General features: G+C 37.3%; 1 protein-coding gene and 1 long non-coding RNA gene across 34 annotated transcripts in view; one reads left to right on the forward strand and one right to left on the reverse strand.

Moving 5' to 3' along the window:
* tenm2a (teneurin transmembrane protein 2a) overlaps positions 1–24,285 on the forward strand; it is a 1,361,633-nt gene that overhangs the window by 1,257,844 nt on the left and 79,504 nt on the right. The gene's annotated exons all lie outside the window — the stretch shown is intronic.
* LOC137487599 (uncharacterized) lies at positions 3,438–13,796 on the reverse strand. Its single transcript, XR_011006230.2, has 3 exons — positions 13,720–13,796; positions 8,586–9,454; positions 3,438–4,551 (listed from the first exon to the last, which is right to left on the reverse strand). It is a non-coding gene; the product is annotated as an uncharacterized lncRNA (long non-coding RNA).

Raw genomic sequence — 24,285 nt, forward strand, 5'->3', positions numbered from 1 at the left:
CTGTCCCAGGACGCCACCATACCTCCTGAAAGCCCAAATTCAGCATCGGGGCTTACAGATGCTCATCCTAACATATTTCCGCTCCCAGTGGCTTATATTCACACACGCACACACACACACACACACACACACATATATAAATATATATATATATATTTACAAACACGGGTGTGCAGAGCAGTTCTGTGAATATGAGGAGCAGCATCAAGATGAGATGAAACAAAAGAAAAGACAAGACTGAATAATCTAATGACGTTCAACCAGAAGGCAAGAATACTCGGGATGAGATGAAGAAAGGCCAAGAAAATAAGCCAAAGCTGAAGATGAGACCAAATGAGAAGTAGAACGTCAAGATGAGACGAGACAATGAATGGAGATTAGATGTGAAGAAAAGCATTGGGATGAAAGAAATTAGGCAAATGAGATCAAACAAGATGAGAAAGAGAAGATGAAACCAAAGAGATACTGATTAAATGAAATGTTAAAGGGCACCTATGATGAAAAATCTACTTTGATTCGTGTAGTTATAGTGTATAGACCATCATATTGGGGTGAAATAAACACAACCCCCCCCCCCTCCCACCGAATTGATTGACAGCTTCGCGTAGTAAAATGTCCCGGTAGTCACTTGTATAATCATACCAACAAGACCAGACGTGCACAAAGCAACGAGGAATTAAAGGTCTGTTCAGTTCGCTAGGATCACAAATCATCATCAAATGTGTTCGAGGGTAAGTTTTACATGTTTAAAATGTTTTAAAACAGTGTATGTGTGTAATGAATTACAGCGATTTACTTCAGCTTTATTTCATCAGCACAGTCGTGTGTCAGAACAATTACAAAGGAAGACGCTTCAATCCCGGTTTGTGGACATTAAATCAGGTTTATTTAACATAACAGACATCCATACAGCAGTGGAGATTAAGCTGTATCCTGTCACATTTGCGTGCAAAAAGTGTGCAAAGCTAAACCCGCTCTGTCTGTCTGTGTGTGTGTCAGTCTGTATCTGTTTGTGTGTGTGTGTGTATCTGTGTGTGCGCGCACACGTGAACTTTGTACATTGTCATCGTGTGTCGATGCATCTCCACAACAAATACTCAGTGGTAAAATTCTTACTGTAGTATTTCTCACAAACGCTACAAGAAATCTTCTTCCTTTTTGTCTGTCTGTTGTCTGACGCAGCTGAGGGAGGAGATTAAGGCACGCAGAAATGCATGTAGAAACAGTAGGCAGGGAGGACTAGCCTTAAAGGCGCAAAACGACAAAACAACCCCCTGGTGGAAAAATGTATAAAGTAGAATCTTTTAAAAGGTATAATGAAAAATCTGATGGGTGTTTTGAGCTGAAACTTTACATACACATTCTGAGGATGCAAAACACTTATATTAAATATGAAAAAAGGGGTAACCTAGGTGCCCTTTAAATAAAGTGTGGATTCAAAAATCAAATGGACTGAACCAAAAGAAAGACATGAGACCTGCGCAAGGTGATGAGCGTTGAAAGTTTGACATAAAAGGCCAAATTAGAAGGAAAACACTAAGAGTATATGAGAAAAGCATTGGGATCAAATACCTGAGTAAGTTCATAAAAGCCAAGTAGGCACAAGATGAGAACAGAAGAGATACGTTAAATTGAGATAGAACAAAATGAGTTATGTGTCAAAATAAGAGTAGAGAAGAGATGAGAGCTGATGAGATGAGACAAAAATAGACATAATGAGAAACCTGACCAGAGAAAGAGATTTGATGAAATAATACAAGATTAGGCCAAAGGAGAGGAAGAGAGTCGAGATAATGGAAGAAAGGATTAAAGTGAAGACAATGAGAAATATAAGGCAAAATATAAGAAAAATTAAGAACAGGATGAAGAGATTAAACAAATATGAGACAAAGTAAAAGATGAAAACAAATGCCTTTAAGAAAAATGAGTAAAGGGACGAGATCACATAGGAAGAGTGATAAAAGGGAGTCAGAGATACAGTAAGGTCATGTCAAAGAAGTGTTCTTAAGAGGTAGAAATTAAACATAAAAAAAGAAGAAAGCATCAAAGTAAGATGAGATAAAAACAAAGGAGAAGAGAGAAGAAGAAACTGGATAACAGATGTGTGTGATAGACATTGTTATATTATTCCAAGAAAAGATATTGCTCAAAAAAACAAAGAATAACAACAAATGAAAGGTGGAAACATCAACAAGATAATAAAGAAGGCAATGTGAGAAAGAAGAGACTTATCAAAACCAAATGAGTCAACAGGTTGAAAATGAGATGATATAACAGAAAATGAGAATGAAATAAAAGGATATTTATCTTTTTTACAAGATGTTATATGCATGTAAAGAATATGTCTGTTAGGTTTCAGCTTAAAATACCTCAAGGACCAGTTTTACTCTGTAAAATTATATGTTAATTAACATTTTCCTTATTTTGTGATTTGCGTTCATAATACAAGACATTCATTTCTGCTCCATCTACCTTTAATGTTAAAAAGGTAATGCAGTTTGACAATATGATTTTTATTGGTAATCTGAAACAACATTACATAACATAACTGTAACACAAGTCCCATGAGAATGTGAGCCAATTACAATTTGTGCCACTGTGTCAAGAAGCTTGCACCCCCAACCCAAAAAAAAGTGAGATTAGCCATCGGTGGCAGACTGTGGAAATATGACTGAGGTACTCACTCTCTCTCTACTTTCCTGACTTTTGTCAGTGACAGGGCTGCGCATATTAGTTTTCCACATTCGTCAGAAGTTAAGCCCCCAATTGACACAGGTAATAAAAACATTCAACTTTAGTCATGTTCCCGTTGTGGAAAAAATGTTCACAGTTGATTAAATAAGACTTTTGTTTAAATAGCTATTTTAAAACTTATAATAAAGTCCTCAGCTACACATAGGCTATTATTAATCAGAAATTGAGTGTGCAAAGTTTTACGCTTGCAAATGCAGTCTTGAATTTGCAAACAGTCTGCAAGTACTGGAGGACAAATGTAACGCATTGATAAAATTTCGTTTTTAGTCACGCTCATGTTAAAGTACTACTTAACTGGTTTTGTTTTGCCCTCCTTAATTTTACTTTTTAGTAGTGACATAAAGCACAAGTCTTCAAACATATGATGTTTTTACAACATGTTTTTAAACATAACTCATTTCTAATTACGTGTTGTCGTTCCCATGGTGACATTAAGTTCATAATATTCTACTAGTTATTTTGCAAGATAGTTGTATTTAGGTTAAAGTGTATTTAAAGACTTAACTAGGTTATGTTAACTATGAAAGTTAGAATAATTAGTCAAGTTATTTTATAACTGGTTTGTTGTGTAGACAAACAAAAATTATTTCTTAAGGAGGCTAATAATACTGACCTTAAAATTGTTTTCTTTCTTTTTTTTTTTTTTTTTTTTTTTGTTCAAGACAAACTGTAAGAAACAAGACTTATGACTCCAGAAGAATTATTATTATTATTTATTTATTTTTGGGAAAAACTGTGAACATTTCCTTGGTTTGTTAAAGAACACTTAGGAAACATTTTAAATGAATATAAGGGCAAACAATTGACTTCAACTGTATCTGTTTACTGGTGAAAATACTGCCTAGATGCACTTAAATGTTAAAATGCGTTATCCCACTACAATACAAAGTTACTTCACAAATAAACTAACAGCGAAGATTATTTAGAGTTTATGTTATTTAATTGGCTTGTTTACAAAGACTGCAGAGTGATGCATGAAAAAAAAATGGCTTCGAATAATTGTCTTGGTAGCTTGTGCATGTAAAAGTACAACTGACCCCTGCCTGGCCCCCCCTATTACTCTGGTCTAGAACCACGACAGCATTTCAGGGTTGTTACTTCTTGGACATTGGTTATTATTGATACATGTTAAAAACTTAACATAGGGTTTAGCTCACAAATATTAGTTATGTTTGCGAATGTAAACGATTGGAGAAGAACTTGTATGTGTATCAGTACATTAGAAGTATAACATCTTCTCTTTAACATGGCGACTTCTAATGCACTTCAACCAGTCCTCATCCCCCTCAGTCCCCATCTGTGCATACTGTGTAGATACTGTTAAACTGTACTATATAAAAGGCATTTAAGGGAGTTTAGAAGTAGTGTATACAAATAAAGAAGATAGAGAATAATGTTTTTTTGTGTGCTATTTTAACATTGCAGCTCTCAACTTCAAAAACTTTTTTTAAAAAAGCATTATTGGATTCCTTTACAGCAAGAAAGAAATGGAATGGGAAAATGCAATAAACACAATAAGGCCAGACTGTAGGAAATGCATGGAGACGCCGTAAATTAAGAAGCATCAAAGTGAGCTGAAATTAGGCAAAGTGTCAAAACAAGTCTGGCTCCATGCATTGATGACATCATTGTGTGTCGTGAGGCTGCTACAGCAGGGATGGGGTTGCTAGGATACAGGTGAGCGGTCCTGATGCAAAAGAGAAACAGGTCTGTCATCATATGTTGTGGAGAAGACAAACCCTCGGCAGCAGCTCCCTCGCGGTCGCGTCTTCGCTAAACACTGCTTGATTCATGGACCTGGAGTGATCAAACAGAGGAAGAAGGAGACAGAGGGAGAGCGGACAGGGGCAGATGGAATGTGTAAGCGAGATAACAAGGTTTAGACTCCATCAGGCTACATGCTGATTCCACAGGCTGCAGTCTGGATGGCTTACAGCCCGGTGTGGAGAAACACAACAGCATATTAGCAACGGGAAGACCACGTCTCACTTATGTGGCACACTGACGTAGTTGAAAGAGATATATAAAGTGGCGCAATAAACATTTAAAGTACGAAAGTCGCTGATATATGCTTACTTTTTGATAGAGAGGATTAAGCATCGGGTTTTGGTTAGGATTCTCAAGGAACAATTATGTCAACCAGACATTGCTGTCACATTATGTTTCTAAGGGTTGTGGGTATACACAAAAAACTGTAAATTTTGTTAGTTTTATTTGGTTCCTTTTTTAAAACTTTGTCTAATTAAAGTTGTGTACTGTATATCAACAACTTAAATAATTTTTTTTTCAAATATCAATTACTAAAATATTTATTACAGAAGTGTATTATTCATAAAATACTATTTGTTTGTTTGTTTCTGTGTATTTTTGTTAGTATTGCATGTATTAATAACATTATTATTATTATTATTAATATTATTATTATTATTATTATTACTATTTTTATTAAAATATTAGAACAATTAAGATGAAATTATTGAATGTATTGAAATTTAATAAATTCTTTAATTTTTTAAGTATTAGTATATGTAATGTAAAATGTGTGTGTGTGTATATGTATATAAATATATATGTATATAAATATATAATAAAACATTGAACATTTGATACTTATAGTAGTTTATTATATGACCTATAATAACTTATAATATTTATCATATAACATTTTTATATATATTATATATTTCTTTTAAAATAATAGATTTTATTGTAAATCCAGATTTTCCAAAAAAATATATTACAATTTTTTTCTTATGTATTATTAGCACACAAAATTATAAAATTATTAATGTTTTTTATTTATTTATTTTCAAATTAATTTTAAAATCCTCATGCAGCCTTGAATGGTCTAGCTCAGGGATGGGCAAACCTGATCCTGGAGGGCCGGTGTCCTGTATAGTTTTGCTCCAACCCTAATCAAACACACCTGCTTGCAGCTTTCTAGTAATCTTGAAGACACTGATTAGTGTTTTCAGGTGTTTTATTAGTGTTGGAGCAAAAGTCTGCAGGGACACCGGCCCTCCAGAATCAAGTTTGCCCATGACTAGTCTAGCTCTACATTATTTATCTGAGCTTTTAGTTCTAGACACTTCTAGATGTGCTTTACACTCCTCTGATGCTGTTCTTTTAACTGTTCATGGCTAAAATCTATGGGAGACCAGGAATTCTCTTCATTGGCACTTAAATTCTTTACCCTTTTATATTTGCAATGTATTTTTATATCATTTCTTAAGATGAACTTTTTAGGGTATAGCTTTTATTTGATTTTTAGATCTATTAATATTATTATTTTTTATGTTTTTATTTAGTTTTTTGCATTTCTCCTTTTTTGCATCTTTTACTGCTGCACATTTTATATGTCTGTGAAGTGCCTTGAGATGCTACTTTTAAAGGCTCTGTATAAAAATAGTGTATTGTTATTATTATTCATTTAAAATTATTAAATAATGTAATACTGTTTTATTGTTGTAAGAGGGCGTCACAGTGGCGCAATGGGTAGCAGAATTGCCTCACAGCAAGAAGGTTGCTGGTTTGAGCCCCGGCTGGGTCAATTGGCATTTCTGTGTGGAGTTTGCATGTTCTCCTCATCTTCACGTGGGTTTCCTCTGGGTGCTCCGGTTTCCCCCCAGCACAAAGACATGTGCTATTGGTGAATAAGCAATATTGTCCAGTGTTTGTGTATGAGTGGTAGTCTGTGGGTATTTCTTAGTGTTGGGTTACAGCTTGTAAAGGACATCCACTGTGTAAAACATATATTGGATAAGTTGGCCGTTCATTACACTGTGTTGACCCCAGATTAATAAAGGGACTAAGCAAAAAAGAAAATGAATGAATTCTATTAAGAACAACAATAATAATAATAATAATAGTTATTATTATTATTATTATTATTATTATTATTATTGCCATTTTTGCTTTTATTTGACAGGACATTTTTGATGACAGGAAGTGAGGTTGAAGAGAGTAAGCAGGGGGTGGGGTGTGATCAGCAAAAATCCGCAAGCCAGGATTCGAACCCATGATGCCCGCAGTGCAGCTGTGCCATGTCACTAGGCTATTGATGGTTGCAAAACAATTATTTTAACAATAAAATTATTTTATTATCTATTATTTTACATATTGCACATGTATTGCTTTGGCAAAATTTATTATGTATTAAGTCATAAAAAGTAACCAAATTTACCTTACTCACAGACTATATAGCTCAAGCACCATGTCCTATTTTAAAAGCTACCATGCAGAGAGCTACAAACTTCTAGATCAGTGTGTATTTTTCAGAGCATGTCAGTGTCCTTGAGCAGTAAAGTTGTGCGTGGGTATGCCGATAGTGTGGGGTGCATGTGAGCTCTGTGTCACCTCTGTGTTGTGCGGAGACAGAGGCAGCTCATACATCAGTAGAGACAGGCCGTGTGCTGTGTGTCATAGACAGAGACACAAGACAAATTTGTTCTCTCTCTCTTTTTTTCTCTTTCTCTCTCTCTCTCTCTCTCTCTCTCTCTCTCTCTCTCTCTCTCTCTCTCTCTCTTTCTCTCAATCCCCTCTCTGTATTTTTAGCAGCATCATCACTTCCCTTCATTGCCCACCAATGACTCAAATGCTCATCGCCACTCTGGGCCGTTGACCTTCACGCCAGCCGATGCATGCACCTCCATCCATAACGCACTGCTGTCTACAGGGTTATTGAGTAATCACAGCCGCTTACTCTAACCCAACGCCGCAGTGTTGGGGCGGTCAGGCAGTGTCCATAAACATCACTGCATTACCACTGAAGAGACAGCAATTGCTTAAGATAGTTTTAGCTACATGCTTACTGATGCAGCTGAGGGCTCTTAAAGAAAATATAACATGGCATTCATTTCCATAATGTAATGCATGCAGAATATTTGGTTTGATCTAATGAAGGGTATGACTTTTGTTGTATTCAACAAGATTTTTTTTATTGGATTGTGATCATTCAACTGTTAACGTTTTTTTTTTTGTTTTTTTTTATCAGCGGAAAGGTTATTTCTGAGTATTTTGATGCAGGAAAATCTATATGTTTAAGAATAATGTAAAGTTATGGACTATGTACAAAGACATCATGGACATTCTTTAATTTTCCTTCGACTTAGTCCCTTATTTATCAGGAATCACCACAACAGAATGAACCGTCAACTATTCCAGCATATGTTTTACGCAGTGGATGCCTTTCTAGCCGCCAGGGAAACACCCATACACTCCCGCATTCACACACATACTCATACACTTCAGCAAATTTAGTTCATTCAATTCACTTATAGCGCATGTCTTTGGAGCATCGGAGCACCCAGAGAAAATTCATGCAAACACAAAGAGAACATACAAAATCTCCCAACTGAAAATGCCAACTGGCCCAGCTGGGACTCAAGTCAGTGACCTTTTTGCTGTGAGGCAACAGTGCTAACCGCTGAGCCACAGTGCTACTCATCATGGACATTTATTTATTAAGTATGACCAGTTTTGATTTTATATCATTTTTAAAGAAATAGTTTGTCCAGAAATGGGTGAAAATTCAGATTAAAAAAAAAAATAATTGTAGTTCTGGTAGCTTTTTTCTATTTAATAACTGTGAAGGAAGGGTTAAAGCTTCAAGATTCAAAAACTAAAGTAAAATCATAAACAATATGGGTCAGGACTGTATTATTGTTTTACATAAGAAGTCTTTTCAGCGCAGTTGCTTACCAAGGCTGCATTTATTTAATAAATAATTAGTATAATTGAAACAAAAAAGAAAATGAGCTTGTCGATTACTCACATTTAGAATTAAAGTGTTAGTTCACCCAAAACAAGGAAAACAGTTCTTAATTTCTCACCCTTATGTCATTCCAATTCCATGAGTCTTCCGTTCATCCAGGAGCTCCTCATCCTCCATATGCTCCATATCTGACAAAAATCTTGTCACCTATCCACGTTTTTGGAACAACACATAATAACTTGACTTCTAGTTGATCGTTTGGTATCAGAAGTAGCTTATATGATAGGCAAAGGCCTTTAGAATAGACTTATTTTACCAAAATAAAATATTATCATGCCTTGATTTTTAATTAGGACAGTAAGGTCTGGCTTTGCTGAAACAAAGTCTTGTCACTTAACAGAACTGCATCCATACATCTCTGCAATGACTCAAATAACTTATTAATAATGTCATCTGGAATGGCAAAGAAAGCGTTCTTACATTAATCTTTTTATTGGATTCATCTTCAATGCCTCCGCTTTAATCTTACCCCAGACATACTCAATAATGTTCATGTCTGGTTACTGGGCTGGCCAATCCTGGAGCACCTTGACCTTCTTTGCTTTCAGGAACTTTTATGTGGAGGCTAGAGTATTAGAAGGAGTGCTATCCTGCTAAAAGAATTTGCCCTCTCCTATGGTTTGTAATGTAATGAGTATTACAAATGGCTGTTGATGTTGCCATCCACTCTGCAGATCTCACACGCCCCCATTCTACACATAACCCCAAACCATGATTTTTATTCACCAAACCAAACTGATTTATGTGAGAATCTTGGGTCCATACGGGTTCCAGTAGGTCTTCTGCAATATTTGTGACGATTGGGAAGCAGTTCAGAAAAATCGAACTTGACGCTTCTCCAAATGATCAACTAGAAGTCAGGTTATTATTTGTTGCTCTTACAACTGGGTTCGATGACAAGACTTTTGTCAGGTTGTGTACACTCTCCTGAGATGTTCAAAGTACAGAAAAGAATTCAAAGACACTGTCAAAACATTCCATCTAACTTCATTAGTTCAACTGTAATCATATAAAGCCCCAAAACACTATGGTGTGCCAAAAACAATAAATATGAATTTAATACCCAATGCGCCACATGATACATTAAGTATTTATGAACTGAAACAATCACCCTATTCTAGAAACTGAATTATATTTACAACATTATCACCTAAATCCTTTGTTTACATCATTATTACCTGCAATTTACAGTCTTGGCAAATAATCCAACCATTTAAATGGGTAATACTTAATAATGCAACACACAGCTTGCCCCAGAAGCAACTATTGTCGATTACATCATAACTACTAGAGACTGTATACACAGAACCCGACATAACACCCATTGACAATTATTTATGCTCTGGGTCAGAACGTCAGAAAATAATGTTGGCTGCTTGTTTGAACTACTTATTTAAAAGGTTACATTTCCTTTTTTTCTTTTTTTTTTTTGGGGGGGGGGGGGGGGGGGGGGCAACTTAATTTTTTATGTTCAATCCACTTAAATTTGTAAAAACTATCAAGTTAACTTAATTAATTTTGTGTTGGGATGACATGAAGAAATTTTGTGGAACCCAGCATTTTTACAGTGAACAATGCATTTGTTTACTGTCGGAGATTTGTTTCTCCCATTGCACACATCAAATGTAGACAGAATTACTGTTTATAATATGTGTTGACATCCTTAGTCACATTACATCATGCTGTTCGCAACCTATGTAGGCATTATGAAAGTCATACAAGTTTGGAATGCCATGTGGGTGAGCAAATGATGGCAGAATTCTCATTTTAGTTGCTAACAAGATGAGAAGACCTGCTGTGTGTGCGAGCAGGAGTGTGTTAAATGAGCAGCTTAATTCCACATTGTCATTGTGGCTCTGAGGCGACCTCGGCATGTCATCTGCCGGCAGTCATGAGGGACACTGAGACAGTGAGCGAAAGAGGAAGCTGGACTTTGACACTGCACCAACATATGGTACATAGGGAACGAGAAGCATATGGCGTGTATGGTGTATTCCTGGTTCGGGAACAGCAGGAGATGTAGTCTGGAAGCTGGCGACTCTCAACAGAGTGTTGTAGGTCAAGAAAAGTCACCTCAAGGGCGATGGGACACAAGTTCACTTCGGTACGGCTGGGCAGGAGGGGAGAGAGCTTTCGCTGGCACACATTAGAGAGCAGAATCTCTCTGAAGAGGAGAAAGAGCGTGTGAAGGGCGGCTTTCAACTCCTATCTTCTCCTCTATCTGTTTTTTGTCCTTGCCGGTTTTGATTGATGTGGTTCATCTCTGGCACGGTGGTCAGCCGATCACATGCACACAAAACTCCTGCTTTAGTGCTAATGTTAGCAGCGGGCTCTGGTCTGTCAGGTCTGTCTCTTGCTGACCCAAACTGTCCATCCACAGCTGGCCCTTCCCTTTTTTCATGTCTGTCCCTGTCACACAAAGGTCTTTGCCGGAAGTACAACTTTCACTGTCTAACCCTCACTGTCATTAAGCTGGTTTTCCTCTGTCATGCCAGAGCAACAGGTTTGGAAAGGCTAATAGCTTTGAGACCTCAAGTAGCAAGACTGAATTCAAGGTATGTTTCCACAGCTTGACCAAAAGCCATGAAGTGCTAAGGTACTTTAAAAGGTGCACTTAGCGTGCCCCCCAACAACACACGACCCATAAATTCCCAATGTCCCTGTTTAGGATTTTTAATACAATAATAAAACAGCAAAAATATGTTTGTAATATGCATGCATATGCCCATACTATAGGTAGGTAGGTAGATAGATATAGATAGATGGATGGATGGATGGATGGGTGGATGGATGGATGGATGGATGGATGGATGGATGGATGGAAGGAAGGAAGGAAGGAAGGAAGGAAGGAAGGATGGATGGATGGATGGATGGATGGATAGATAGGTTAACTTCTCAGTAGCATGGCAGTAGCGTCGATACTTTCTAAATCAAATGTCTTTTTAGTAGCAAAGCTATTTTTAGTCAAGTAGCACAGTAGCATCCCCACAAGCTACTTTTACCTATTGCAAATCAATAAGCGACGGCAATGACATTCACGGAGCTGTGAGGCCGGTGTCTAGCTGATGAAAGTAAATCCATATGATGGCAACAATGACATTTTTTCCTCTTGTTGTTTTACGGTGGTCAACAACAAACTTTTTGGTGCATTACTGTCACCTCTCGCCAACGAATTTGTCTAACACGAGAAATTTGCTTGATGGAAAAACGACAGAGAGAAAAGTTATTTCTGAAGCAGAATTCCTTGTGAGCATACCTTTCCATAACTACATGTTAAAGTGCAAAAACGTTAATTCTGATGAAAAATAATTTAGCAAGTTGGTACTATAATGTAATAATATAATCGTTGGTACTATAATGTTTTTGAACTACACAATAGTGAAGTACTCAAATTTGTTATATATATTTTACTGTAGTAAAGGCTAAAGTATACTATAGTTATTACTATTAGTTCATTATAGTTACTAATGATACTACATTATGTAGTGTAATTCATCAATGAAGTAAATAAATATACAATATACTGCTTATTCCTAAATATTTCCCTTTACTATAAGTTACTATAATATTTTAAATGTGTTTATTGGATTTTTGGTTTACTATAATATGTTTCTGTTTAGTACAGCATAATATTTTATTAACTGAACAATTATGCTTCATATGTTTCATTAGAAGTTTTTTTCGATCATTAAGTAATGATTGACTTGGATTTAAGTTGCTTCAATTTAAAAATGAAATTTGCAAAAATTGCTACTTATGCCCAGTAGCTTTCAGCTTAGCATGCTACATTTCCCAGAGGGTAGCTTTTAGTGTAGTTAAGTTACATTTTAAGTAGAGTAGCTAATAGCTTAGCTTACTACATTTTTCAAGTAGCTTGCCCAACACTAGGTTGGTGGGTGGATGGATGGATGAATGTATGGATGGATGGATGGATGGATGGATGGATGGATGGATGGATGGATGGACGGATGGATGGACAGATAGATGGATGGACGGATGGATAGATGGATGAACGAATGGATGGATGGATGGATGGAGGGAGGGAGGGAGGGAGGGAGGAAGGGAGGGAGGAAGGGAGGGATGGACATATGTATGGATGGATGTATAAAATATTACAGCAAATAAACACAAGATCCTCAGTTGATCTCTGTTATTTAATAATATAGTGTTTTTAGTATGGCAAATGTTTGCATAATAAGCCATACACATCACGTATAAATGTATTAATGTATCTCTGCCTCAAATAATAAGAAAGAAAAGAATCCACAGAATCATAATCTAGTTATTTCAGACAGTTGCTGGGGTCTGAATGTGATTTTTAAACTAAAACCTGCTATTGCAAATATAGTATGTTTATGTGAATCGAGTAGTAATTCACAAAACTAGAAAAACAGTAGACAAGAAGTACCCAATTGACATACTGCATTTGTGTGCATCCAATAGACACTTCAAATGACTATCCGCTCGATGTAGAATGTCTGAATTTCCTTCATACTACACACATTCATACTAGACTATACTTTTTAATGATAGTGAAGTATGTTCAATTTAAATGTAACAGCTATATGAGATAATATATGCAATTTTAGATGCAGCTTCTGCGTTTATATTAAAACACCTCTTAATTCCCATGCAGTCTGCATTGAGCAAGGTATTTGGCTGGACAAAAAAAAAAGTCTTTTTACCCTGAGGAAGCCTCATTGATGCCTGATCCAGCACTTTTGACATAAGAGTGGAAACATGCCTATTGACAGATTTATGGCATTCAACAGATCAAGGTCTGTCACTAAAAAGACAAAACGTACGGTCATCAGCTTTGACCCCAGCAATGAATGAGGCCCTTGAAGGTATTAGATTGATTTCAGCTCACAAACTGTTTATAATCACCCATGAGATTTGGGGTGGTGGCCTTCGCTGATATCTGTAATCAATGATGCCACATGTGGAGAGTCTTTGAGCTGGACGTGAGGATGTGTGCCGCTTTAAATGGGAGAGAAAGAGACAGACGTGGGGAAACAAAGCTAAATATTTCATAGCTGCAAAGACAATGCAGAGCTAGCATACAAATAAACAATCGCAATCACAGGCATCATGGATTTGCTGATCTCAAGGGAAAAAGAAAGGGAGAGAGTAGGATATAAAATATAAACAGTATGAAAATATATCAAGAAAATGTGCTGATATGATCTCACCTGGGACGACCGAGAGGTTTGGACTCCTGAGTGCTGGAGACAGGCCTAGGATACGTCAGAATGTCTCATACTGACTCAGGAGAGAGAGAGAGAGAGAGGAATAGACAGAGTTGGGGGAATGAGAGAGGCGGTCATAATGAAGACAGAGAGATAGGGCGAGTGTGTCTATCTCTATGTGCCATTGATCTAGCTCGTGATTTCAGCTGCCTCTCATTTCCTGTCGCTAATGTGAATGGATGAGCCTCTAGGCACAACACTCACATACACACACTGCATACAAAAACTGCATACCGCAAGCTCCTCTCTTTGTGTCTTGATAAGCAGGTTTGAAGAGGACAAGCCATTCCTCGTCCCATTCCTATACCGCATAAACCACTGCACTGACAAACCCTTATGACATGTTTTCAGCTCCATTTCTCAGATGATTATTGTATTTTTTTACTCTGTGTTTTGCACTAATGCCAAACAAATTGCAATACACAACAAGTGGGCAAGTTTATCATAAAATTCTTGAAACTAAGGATGTCCCAATTAGCTTTTTTTGCCCTCAAGTCTGAGTCATTTGATTTGAAGTATCTGCTGATACCAAAACCCAATCCGATACTTCTTAAATACATGAAAAAAGAATAAAGAAGAGTGAAGAAACCGTGAGAAAAGACAGTGAGAAAAGAGAACGTGTGCTCTGAGAAATTAGATGCTGCGTTCTTCCTGATGGTCACATGACCTTTTGGATGCATGGACGCATTTTTGGACATATGGACGCATTTTTTACAGAAAATAATTTAAACAATACAGCATTTATACAACGATTCATTGTTGTCCCCCTATCCCATTTACTCGCATATCAGGAATGTGTGTTGGCAGATTGAAATAAGCAAAGTCCGCATGTGTTTAGCGTTTTTCCTTATCACAAACACAACAGCAGTCTGGTAACTTAGTGGATTCGTTGTTATTTTCGGGGTTAATTATTGTGAAATCACGATTGCAACAGAGAAATACTATAGACTGTAACACTGTAAGAAGATATCTCTGTAGACGGATGGCATTTCATGTCACGTTCAGCCTTATAATCTTAAAGTGTAAGCAAAATCAGCAGTTTTGTCATCACTTTAGACAGAATCATTCAAACCCTAGCTCTAAAGTGACATTGGTGAATTAGTAACGGCTTCTGCAGTTTTATGTCAGCAACAGATGTGAATGAATGGCGGAAGAAAGTAGTTCCTAATAAATAAAGGGTTTTTATACTCTCTGTGTTTGATTTTGTTATTTATATACAGGATTGTGATGTTGAACTGTTGTATAAAGGCAATATCTTACTCGTAGCAGTGCGATATGGCTGTATATCAGCACTGGTGGGACGCTAAGGCACTCGGCCAACGCACGCCTCCCACCAGTGCTGATATACAGCCATATCGCACTGCTACTCGTGCCCCCCTTTGATTTATTTTATTTTTTTCATTTTTAAATATTTCCCAAATATTTTTTCCTCAGGAGAAAGTTTCATTTGTTTAATTTCGGCTAGAATAAAAGCGGGTTTTAATTTTCTAAAAAACATTTTAAGGTCAAAATTATTAATTTATAAATTAAATAATTATAAATAATTAATTTTTTTCGATAGTCTACAGAATAAACTATCATTATACAATAACTTGCCTAATTACCCTAACCTGCCTAGTTACCCTAATTAACCTAGTTAAGCCTTTAAATGTCACTCTGAGCTGTACAGAAGTGTCTTTAAAAATATCTTGACATCTTAACAAAGATAAAATAAATCAGTTCGAAGAAATGAGCTCCTGAGATAAATAAGTTATGTATCTAAACTTTAATATTAAACAAGAATAAAATGCTGCACTTCCCACCCAGAATCAGCCACAATGATGAGTCAGCGAGCGAGTTTTGTGCTCAAGTCTGCAGCAACGCATCCTCGATATCAAGAACGCATCTGGGAACTTTCACGCATACTCCATTCTTGCAGTCTTGAGTTTTGGAAGTGAACTTTGGCGGTTGATGATGAGGTTACATGAGAACACTAGGACGCAAGATCGCTGAAGAAAGCATATAGAGAAACAGCCATACTCGTGCTACCTGCTCCAAGCTGCTTTCGTCGTCTACATTGCCGGCAATTAACCCATAGCATATCTGCAACAAAGTGATGTCATGACGCACATGATGCTGTTTCTGTATGAAGTCAAGAGACTCTGTGCCACCCCATGCCAGCTATAGATTTGTTAAAAAACAACACATATAGATTCGAGTCTTGATCGGGAGGTGACGTCTGATTCAGAACGAGTTTGAAACCATGTGATTGGGCCCGATTTCCGATCAAGTGATCGAGCCTGGACATCCCTAATTGAAAAAAATTTTTAATCTTAGATCTTGGATTTAGATTTTGAACCTGCAACTTTTTAGTGAGATTGACCCAAACAAATTTTTACATTTATTTTGCTATTCATGTGAATGTTTGTGTTCGTAACAAAGGGGACGAGTGACGAACAACCTTTTAGAGTGCAGGCAATGAACATTCGGTTGCATCATTTAGTTGGGCAGGGCCCCTGGAGGAAGTGTGTGTATTTGTGTTTGTGTGTGTGAGTATAGTGCTTCTCTGATGGATTAGGATGCTACTGATGGTTGCTTCACTCATTAACTGTGTATTTGAACTTGCCCCTCTCCCAAGAGACAGAGGGCAAGACTCTAATGAAACACACATACATATACGCAGTGCCCAGGGGAATCTCCTGGTGCTTTGTAGTTCGACTTCAAAGGCCTTTGACCGGGCTTCTCATTTACTGTGGCTCTACCCTGGAGCCTCACCCCGTTCCATGTCCCACTACATAAACACGCCATTTCACACACAGACACACACATTTAAACGCCTTACTGATGCCACCCAAGTCAACTATGAGAAGGAGAAAAAGTTTTCAGGGACATCATAAATGCCCATTTATGACTGATGTCTGCAGGCTATCATAATCAGTTTTGGCGTATTATTAAAATGTTACACTTTATAAAATGTGGATTACATAGGAAAGTATACATGGTAAGTATCTTAGCATTCTACATTGGAAGGCTACCCAGCAAACTATTTTATTTAATAGACATCTATTAGACATCTTAATGTAGACAGCTTGGCTATAGCAAGGCTAAACTTGGCCTGTAAGTGAAAATTTAATAGACATTTAAGAATAGCCCAAAACTAGACTAGTTGTCAAACAGACAGATTAGACAGACTTTATATGTGTAGTCATTCATTTCTGTTTATTTGATGACTAGTCTAGTTTTGGACTATTATTAGATGTCTATTAGATTTTCACTGACAGCCCATATTTAGCCTTGTTTTAGCCAAGACGGTTATCTTTAGATGTCTATTAGACATATATTAGACATCCTTCAAAAACAACAACAAAAAAAAAGGTTGCTCGGTAAGGGCAACAAAATGTTAACCTCATCATTGCATTCAAGTTTATGCATACCTCCTGAACCTACTAATATATATATATATATATATATATATATATATATATATATATATATATATATATATATATATATATATATATATATATATATATATATATATATATATATATATATCATCTACTGTAAATCAGAAAGGAAATAAGAGCAGAGCTAACATGGATGTTACTTTTTAATGTTGGAAAAAAAGGTTGGAATGATCACAGTTATTACAATTATGTAAGTAATTACATGGTTTATTTAGTGGGATGTTTTTTTTTTAAATATAATGAAACATGTAACATTTGTATTTTGTGTTAATTTACAATTTATTTTTTAATGCTAATGGCAGCTACATGCTAACAATAACTATTAACAACTAACTACAGTTAGATGGACATCATTAATCAACTTATTTGCCTTAATCAGAATAAGACAATTATATGATTATGGTTTTTACATGAGTTACTTTCATGATCCTGTTTTACATGTTGTAGCGCATATATCGATTAACATGATTGCGTCATGTTAACGTCACCATGTTTCCTCCGGAGTTTGAAGTAATTTTGCGTGTTTCATTTTTTATTTTTCAACTGCAGTTTGGCAGTTTCACTTTCATTCAGGACCATTTCATTCATGCCTCCATGTCAAACTGAGGTATTGGTGCATGTATGAAGTAAGGACTGGTGTTTTAATGGAATTTGATACCACACACTGAATGTAAAAAAAACACCAATAGAAAAACGTGATTTTGTGATGTGTATGTCTGTGTTCCCTTACTGACTTGGTAGGTGCAGAGAATAGTGTCAAACAGCTTATGTGTATGGAATATTCTGTCGCAAAACAAAAAGTTCTACATGACAGTAAGAGTTTTATTGCAGTGTTTACATGTCTATACTGCACTTCAATATTGTGACTAAAACCAGCATACTCCACATGTCTTGAATCGTTTTCAGTTTAGTTCAATTATAACTTCCAAAACCACTGCTTACATGGTAGACTCCTAATCAAAGCATTGTCTTAATCATAAAAAAATTGTATTATTGGTGTCCATTTAAATCTTCTAAGTGTTGTCTCATCGTTAAAGAAACATGAGGTAAACTGAAAGCGCTTACAATCGCTAACCTTGCTTTAAAGTTGACATTTCATAGAATACATTAACGTTATGTTATAATAATCTCATTTAAGTTAGTATTTAGAATCATGATTCTAAAGTACTTTTGATGAAGAGAATTGTCATTGAGTGGGTACCAAACCAATCTTTTCTTTTCAATGCAGTTCGACCTTGCATCCAACTATATCTGTTTTACTACAGGAGAAAAGCAGTGTGTGAAATTACATCTGAGCTTGTAATATTCATAAAACAGTGGGTGAAATAGTACACAGATGACCTACTGCTTCATCTAAGATTCAGTAGTGCACATCCAATGGAAATCGTACTGTCCCATGAGGCCATGGGGGAGTGGTTGTGAATGGCATTGAAATGATCCAGCTGACCCTGTGGATCACATGACATTGGCAGCAGAGTTTACATTCTCATTGTGTTTATACTAAATACATTGATAATTTCTTGAACACACTTTTTAACAAAAATGAAGTTTTTCCCTTTTTCATATTTAATACCTACACAGTGTGATTTTAGACATAGCTTGGGTCATGTTTTCTTGTTGTTGTTGTTGTTGTTGTTGTTGTTAAGTGTGTTGTTATCTGCCTCATTTGACTAGCTTCATTATCAGTATGTTTACAAATCAGCAGCTGTTCATTCTTAAAGGTACAGTAGTAAAAACAGCATGCTGGATTCTTTGAGAGTCAGTGGGAATGCCAAGCTAATGTGTTTCTATTTCGGAGGAGATGTGGGAAAAAGGGTGAGTGTTTTTTTTTTTTTTTTTTTTTTTACAGAAGGATTTGTAAACTAATTACAAATGCAGTCCAGGATAGTCTCAGCTTACAATTAGTGTCCTAATTGAGGTCAGTCTTGTTAATTTAGTGGTAAATTAGAACAGTTAATACACGTTTATTATGGAGGCCAGGGGAGACCACAAAATAAGGTAAGGGAAAATTACCTTTTAAGTAATATGAGGTCTCTTTTGCGCTCTAATTATGGCGGTGTAATTGTGTGATATGTTAAGTGGAGGTGCATGTGGATGGAGAGATAGGATGTCCTGGTTTCTGCCATGTGTTGTAGTGTTTTAGGCAAGTGACCTGAGTGTGTGTCCCTCAGCTCACTCACACACATACATAACGCCTGGAGACTTTTTGTGAGATTGCTAGAATTGCCTAGTGAGTCAAGAAGCCGTTTTTCTCATTCATTGTTTGCTGATCAGACAAATTTCAGCAAGGGAAGCTTCCTCGAAACTCCAAATTCTAAAGAAAGCGTCTTTCAGAGGAACTATGCACAGTTGAGCAGGGAAACACAAGGCATGAAAGGTAAATAATAGAGTTTAGAAGCCTGCAACTCATAGGTGTGGATGCTAGAAGCTGCTAGCGTGTGAACATGTGTGATGAAAGTTAGAGGGAGATGGAGGAAGACAAACGGATGAAGGGATGTAGACAGAGATGCTCCTTCTTTATGAAAAATGCATTCGCTTGCCTACAGAGAAATTCAAGCAAAAGCCCAGCCTCATATATAACATCTGCAGGGAAATAAGCGCATGTATTCTTTATGATGAGCAGATATGAAGACATCTCTTTCCTCATGTTCACTTCAAATTTAACGTCTTTGGTTCTTATTGTGTGTGTGTGTTTGTGTGGCCGTGCGATTGTGTGTTGGCATGGAGTGCAGAAATTTGGCTGAAAGTCTAGCTAGTTTGCTTAGACTTTAAACAATCAATAAGGTAGTCGCTTTACTTGGATGTTTTAAACAGAAACCAAAAGAAAAACAGTTTCATGTTGCATTTGGAAGGTGTTTCTAAAGCTGTAGTTCACTTAAAAATAACTGAAGTCATGTTTTAGATTGGCGACACAGTGGCTCAGTGGTTAGAACTTGCCTCAGAGCAAGAAGGTCACTGGTTCGAGCTCGGTCCGTTGGCTTTTTTGTGGCATTTTACTGGTTCAAGCTCGGTCCATTGGCATTTTTGTGTGGAGTTTGCATGTTCTCCCTGTGTTGGTTTGGGTTTCCTCTGTGTGCTCTGGTTTCCCCAACAGTCCAAAGACATGTGCTGTAAGTGAATTGAATTAACTCAATTGGCTGTAGTGTATGTGTGTGAATGAGTGTGTATGGATGTTTTCCAGTATTGGGTTGCGGCTGATAGGGCATCCACTGTGTATAACATATGCTGGATAAGTTGGTGGTTCATTCCGCTGTGGCGACCCTTGATGAATAAAGGGACTAAGCCGGAAAAAATTAATGAATAATGTTTTGGACCCTACTGAATGAACATTTTGAAACATTCGTTCTTACGTTTTATAAATGGCATACGGTTGAACTGTATCATAACATTAGTAAGCCAAGTTAGAGCTGGCTCCCACAAGGAGTCTAAAAACGTTTGAAAGGTGTTTAAAAAAAATATACCTGCTGTGAATCAAAGATTGTTGGTATTTCATATGTGTGTGTGTATTTGCTGCACTCTGTGTTATTTATAGCCATGTCTCGGGGTGAGGTTGGACCTGGCCGTCCACTCACATGTGACTTACTTTCCACTCGGGCCAGAAGCAGCTCAGCCAACACCAGCATAGTACACAGGCATATGGATCCGTTCTAGCAGAGAGAAACCTGCCACCTGCTTATGTGTGTGTGTGTGGTCACAGAGGTCTAATCGGTGATGACAGGTGCGGCTGAATCATAGAGGGACATCCTGCCAGCCTTACTTCAATATGCACATACGTCCGCTCACTTTTTCTTTTTCCCTGTGTCTCCGGCTCAGGCACACAAATAAACAGACAGGAGCTGCCAAGAGCTTCCTCCAGGTCTCTTTCACAAAACTGTACCTTAAGGACAACCTTAAACCTTTATTTCAGGGGCCCGTCTTCAAATGTCTTGTTCTGTCGTCCTCATCTCACCTCATCGTATAGCATCTCTCTGTCTTTCCACTGTTCCCTCGGTGCACATTTTTCCTCGCTCTATCCATCCCTACTTTCTCTCTGTCCAAGGTAACCTTGTAGGAGGAATGTTGGAATGTCAGCCTGAGTTTTGATTTCTGGGTTAGTTAAGCTGTAAACATCTGCCACTGTATACTGTAATTATATTAAAGAGGTGGTCCACTACAATATCATATTTTAAACTTTAGTTATATGTAATGTAGCTGTGTGAAAATAAACAACAGCTCTAAATATAATACGCTAAAATTTCAATACAAAGTGAGACATTGGCTTTTGAAGAGTTAGCTTAGCAAAGCCTACAGCGAACGTTTGGGAACTACAAATAAATACATCCGGGCTAGTGAGTTCACAAGGGCTTCTGGTAAGCGCACACACCCTGTGCAGCAAAGAGGCATGGCCAGAGGTGCTGTGATGTTATAGCAAAGAAAGCTTAAATGCCATCCAAATGCTGCTATTTCCACAGAGCTTGTTCTGTTTCTGTTTTTGGGCTTCCAAAAGACATGACACAAAGAGAGAAGTGCTTACAATTTAGTTTTAATTATGTTCCAGAGAATTGTAAAATATATATAGCTAGCATTGGATAAAGGATAGCTTCCAGAATCTCTCTCAGTTCAGTGCAAGATTCGCCTAAAAACTCCTCCAATCAACGAAGTTGCGGATTGTGAGCCACAACCTGTTAGTAATTTTATTTATTAAAATTGATCAACTCCTTGTACAGTTTCTAGCGTTTATGTTGTGTTGTAGCAAGGACATAAACAAGGATGTTATCAATGGGAAATGCACTGCTAACAATTAAGTTACAAATGCATATTTATCAGTCAAACCGCTGTAAACACCTACAAGCTTCACCGGTGCAGTGTCTCTCTATGTGGACGCTTTCAGTGTCTCTCTCTGCACCCGCTTTCCTTGAGTTCTACATCTCGCAAAACTCGCAAAAGATATGGGAGCTTGATATGTTACTTACACATGCTTATTCCAAGTATATGTGAAAGACACATGTCAGATTTTATTTTAGAGAGCAGCCGCGAGGTTCAGCTGTGTGGTCTTTGTTTTTCTGTCTAATTTAAAATGCTAATGCTGCCAACAGCTTCTTTGACTGACTGTTTACACAGCGCAAAAGCGCATGCTCGTAGGGGCGTGACCTGGTCATGTGGAGCTAATCCCGAATCACAGTACATTATGTTAGCTGAGCAATCAGAGCCTCTTGAGCAAGGGCCTTTCAGAAGAACTAGGAAATATGACAGTCGTTTTTATGTTTGTATCTGTATATAATTTAAGTAAGATTTATGAAAAAATAACATTTACAACAATTACATTTTCTACAAGTGAAGCAAGAGCACACATTTGTTTTTCATCTTATAAACACAGCCAAGCCTTAAAATTCACTGTGGACTACCCTGTTAAAAGATAACACCCACATGCATACAAATATACATATTTCTCAACAAATTTGCAGAATTTATCTCATTTTTTTTTTCCAAAACCTCAAAGTTATATTTACTAACCACCTATTTTCTGGAATGGACAGTGCAGTCACTTTCGTACAGACACTCTGTACTCATTTGGCTGTTTAGTTTTTATAAAATTAACAACTTACAGTCGTGTTTGGCTGTTCTTCTGGTATGGGATTTGAAAAAAAGACATCCTTCTGTGTATTTCATCTATTTGTGTACTTCTATCTGTGTACTTAAATGTATTCTAAAGCAAGTGATACCTTCGTATTCATTCTGCAGGTGAATAATACATCAACACTTCCATAGTATGCATTGATTTATGCAATTTTAATCATATACTTTTTTTTCCTCACACACTTTTCCTCACAAAGCTGAGCCTTCCAGTGAATATTCATCAGGAGAGTGAGAATAAACCTGTTATCTATAGCCTGATCTGCACCGCACACGCACAGAACAGCAGACAGCCTAATGTTATGCACAATTTGCGTGAAGACAGCAAAGAAGATCACGTCCTGCGCTAAAACAACCGTTCATTTTGAGTGCCAACATCAGTGACTATTTAGAAAGCTATCAAGGCTGCTTCTTTTTTTCCCCTCTGTGTAGATTGGTCTCATTCCCTCGCTGTTGTATTGAACACCCATCATTTCACATGATCTGGTTTTAACTCAACATTGCCACCTACTGGTGTAGAATGCATTTGGCATGAACGACACGCGTGTTCACAAAGCGTGGAGGGCAGATATCCAGAGTGTCTGAGCTGCATTTAATCTGTCTGAGCCTTGTCTCTTGATGCTTCCAGTTATTGTAGTCCACTGATTCATTTGTTAATTATTTTATTGATTGCAAAATTAGCATTTAGCCACTATCTGCGTGCGCCATCAGAGCAGAGAGACAGATGGAGAGATGAAGAGATAATGAAGGACATTAGGTTGAGGAAGATGAAAGGATCAGAGACACGATAGTGGAGAAGAAGGAGCGGATTGAAAAGCACGGACAGGGGGGACTGGCAGGAGAAGAGCAAGAGGAGAAAAGCTATCTCAGTGTTTCCTCCAGACCATCTGAAACAAATAAAAGAGCTGACAGAGAGAGCAGAGACACACTTAGAGTGTCAGCGCTTTCCTTTAACTGAGAAACAGACTGAGAGAGAAAGGAAGAGGTATAGAGAGAAAGAAAGAGAGGGGGACCAGGCGGAGGGGGAAGATGGAATTTGACAGGAGAGAAAATTGATTTTCTGGGATGAGATTTAGGTGTGATAGGCAAGCAGAGGAAAGGTGAGGAGAGGGGTGGAGTCACTAACACACACAGACAGTACCGTCCTGTAAATCTTCACCTGCTGGATCAAAACCACAAGATGCAGAGAGAGAGAGAGGGGGCAGAATGACAGCAAACTGCACCAAACCAGATATCAATCATTTTTAAATAGAGTTGGTAGTTTCCGGTGACAGCGAGAGTAATGATGTGATACAAAAGCTACCAATGGAAACTCTGGCATTGATTCGCCAACTAATACAGATGCATACTAAACCTGAGCAGGAGATCACTCTAGTAAAAAAGTGCACAGCTGTATTTAAAAGTGGAAAAAGAGAGTTTCATTCAGTGAGAGGGGTATAGAGCCAGTGTG

Source organism: Danio rerio, chromosome 14 (genome assembly GCF_049306965.1).
Source record: "Danio rerio strain Tuebingen ecotype United States chromosome 14, GRCz12tu, whole genome shotgun sequence".
Lineage (NCBI taxonomy): Eukaryota > Metazoa > Chordata > Actinopteri > Cypriniformes > Danionidae > Danio > Danio rerio.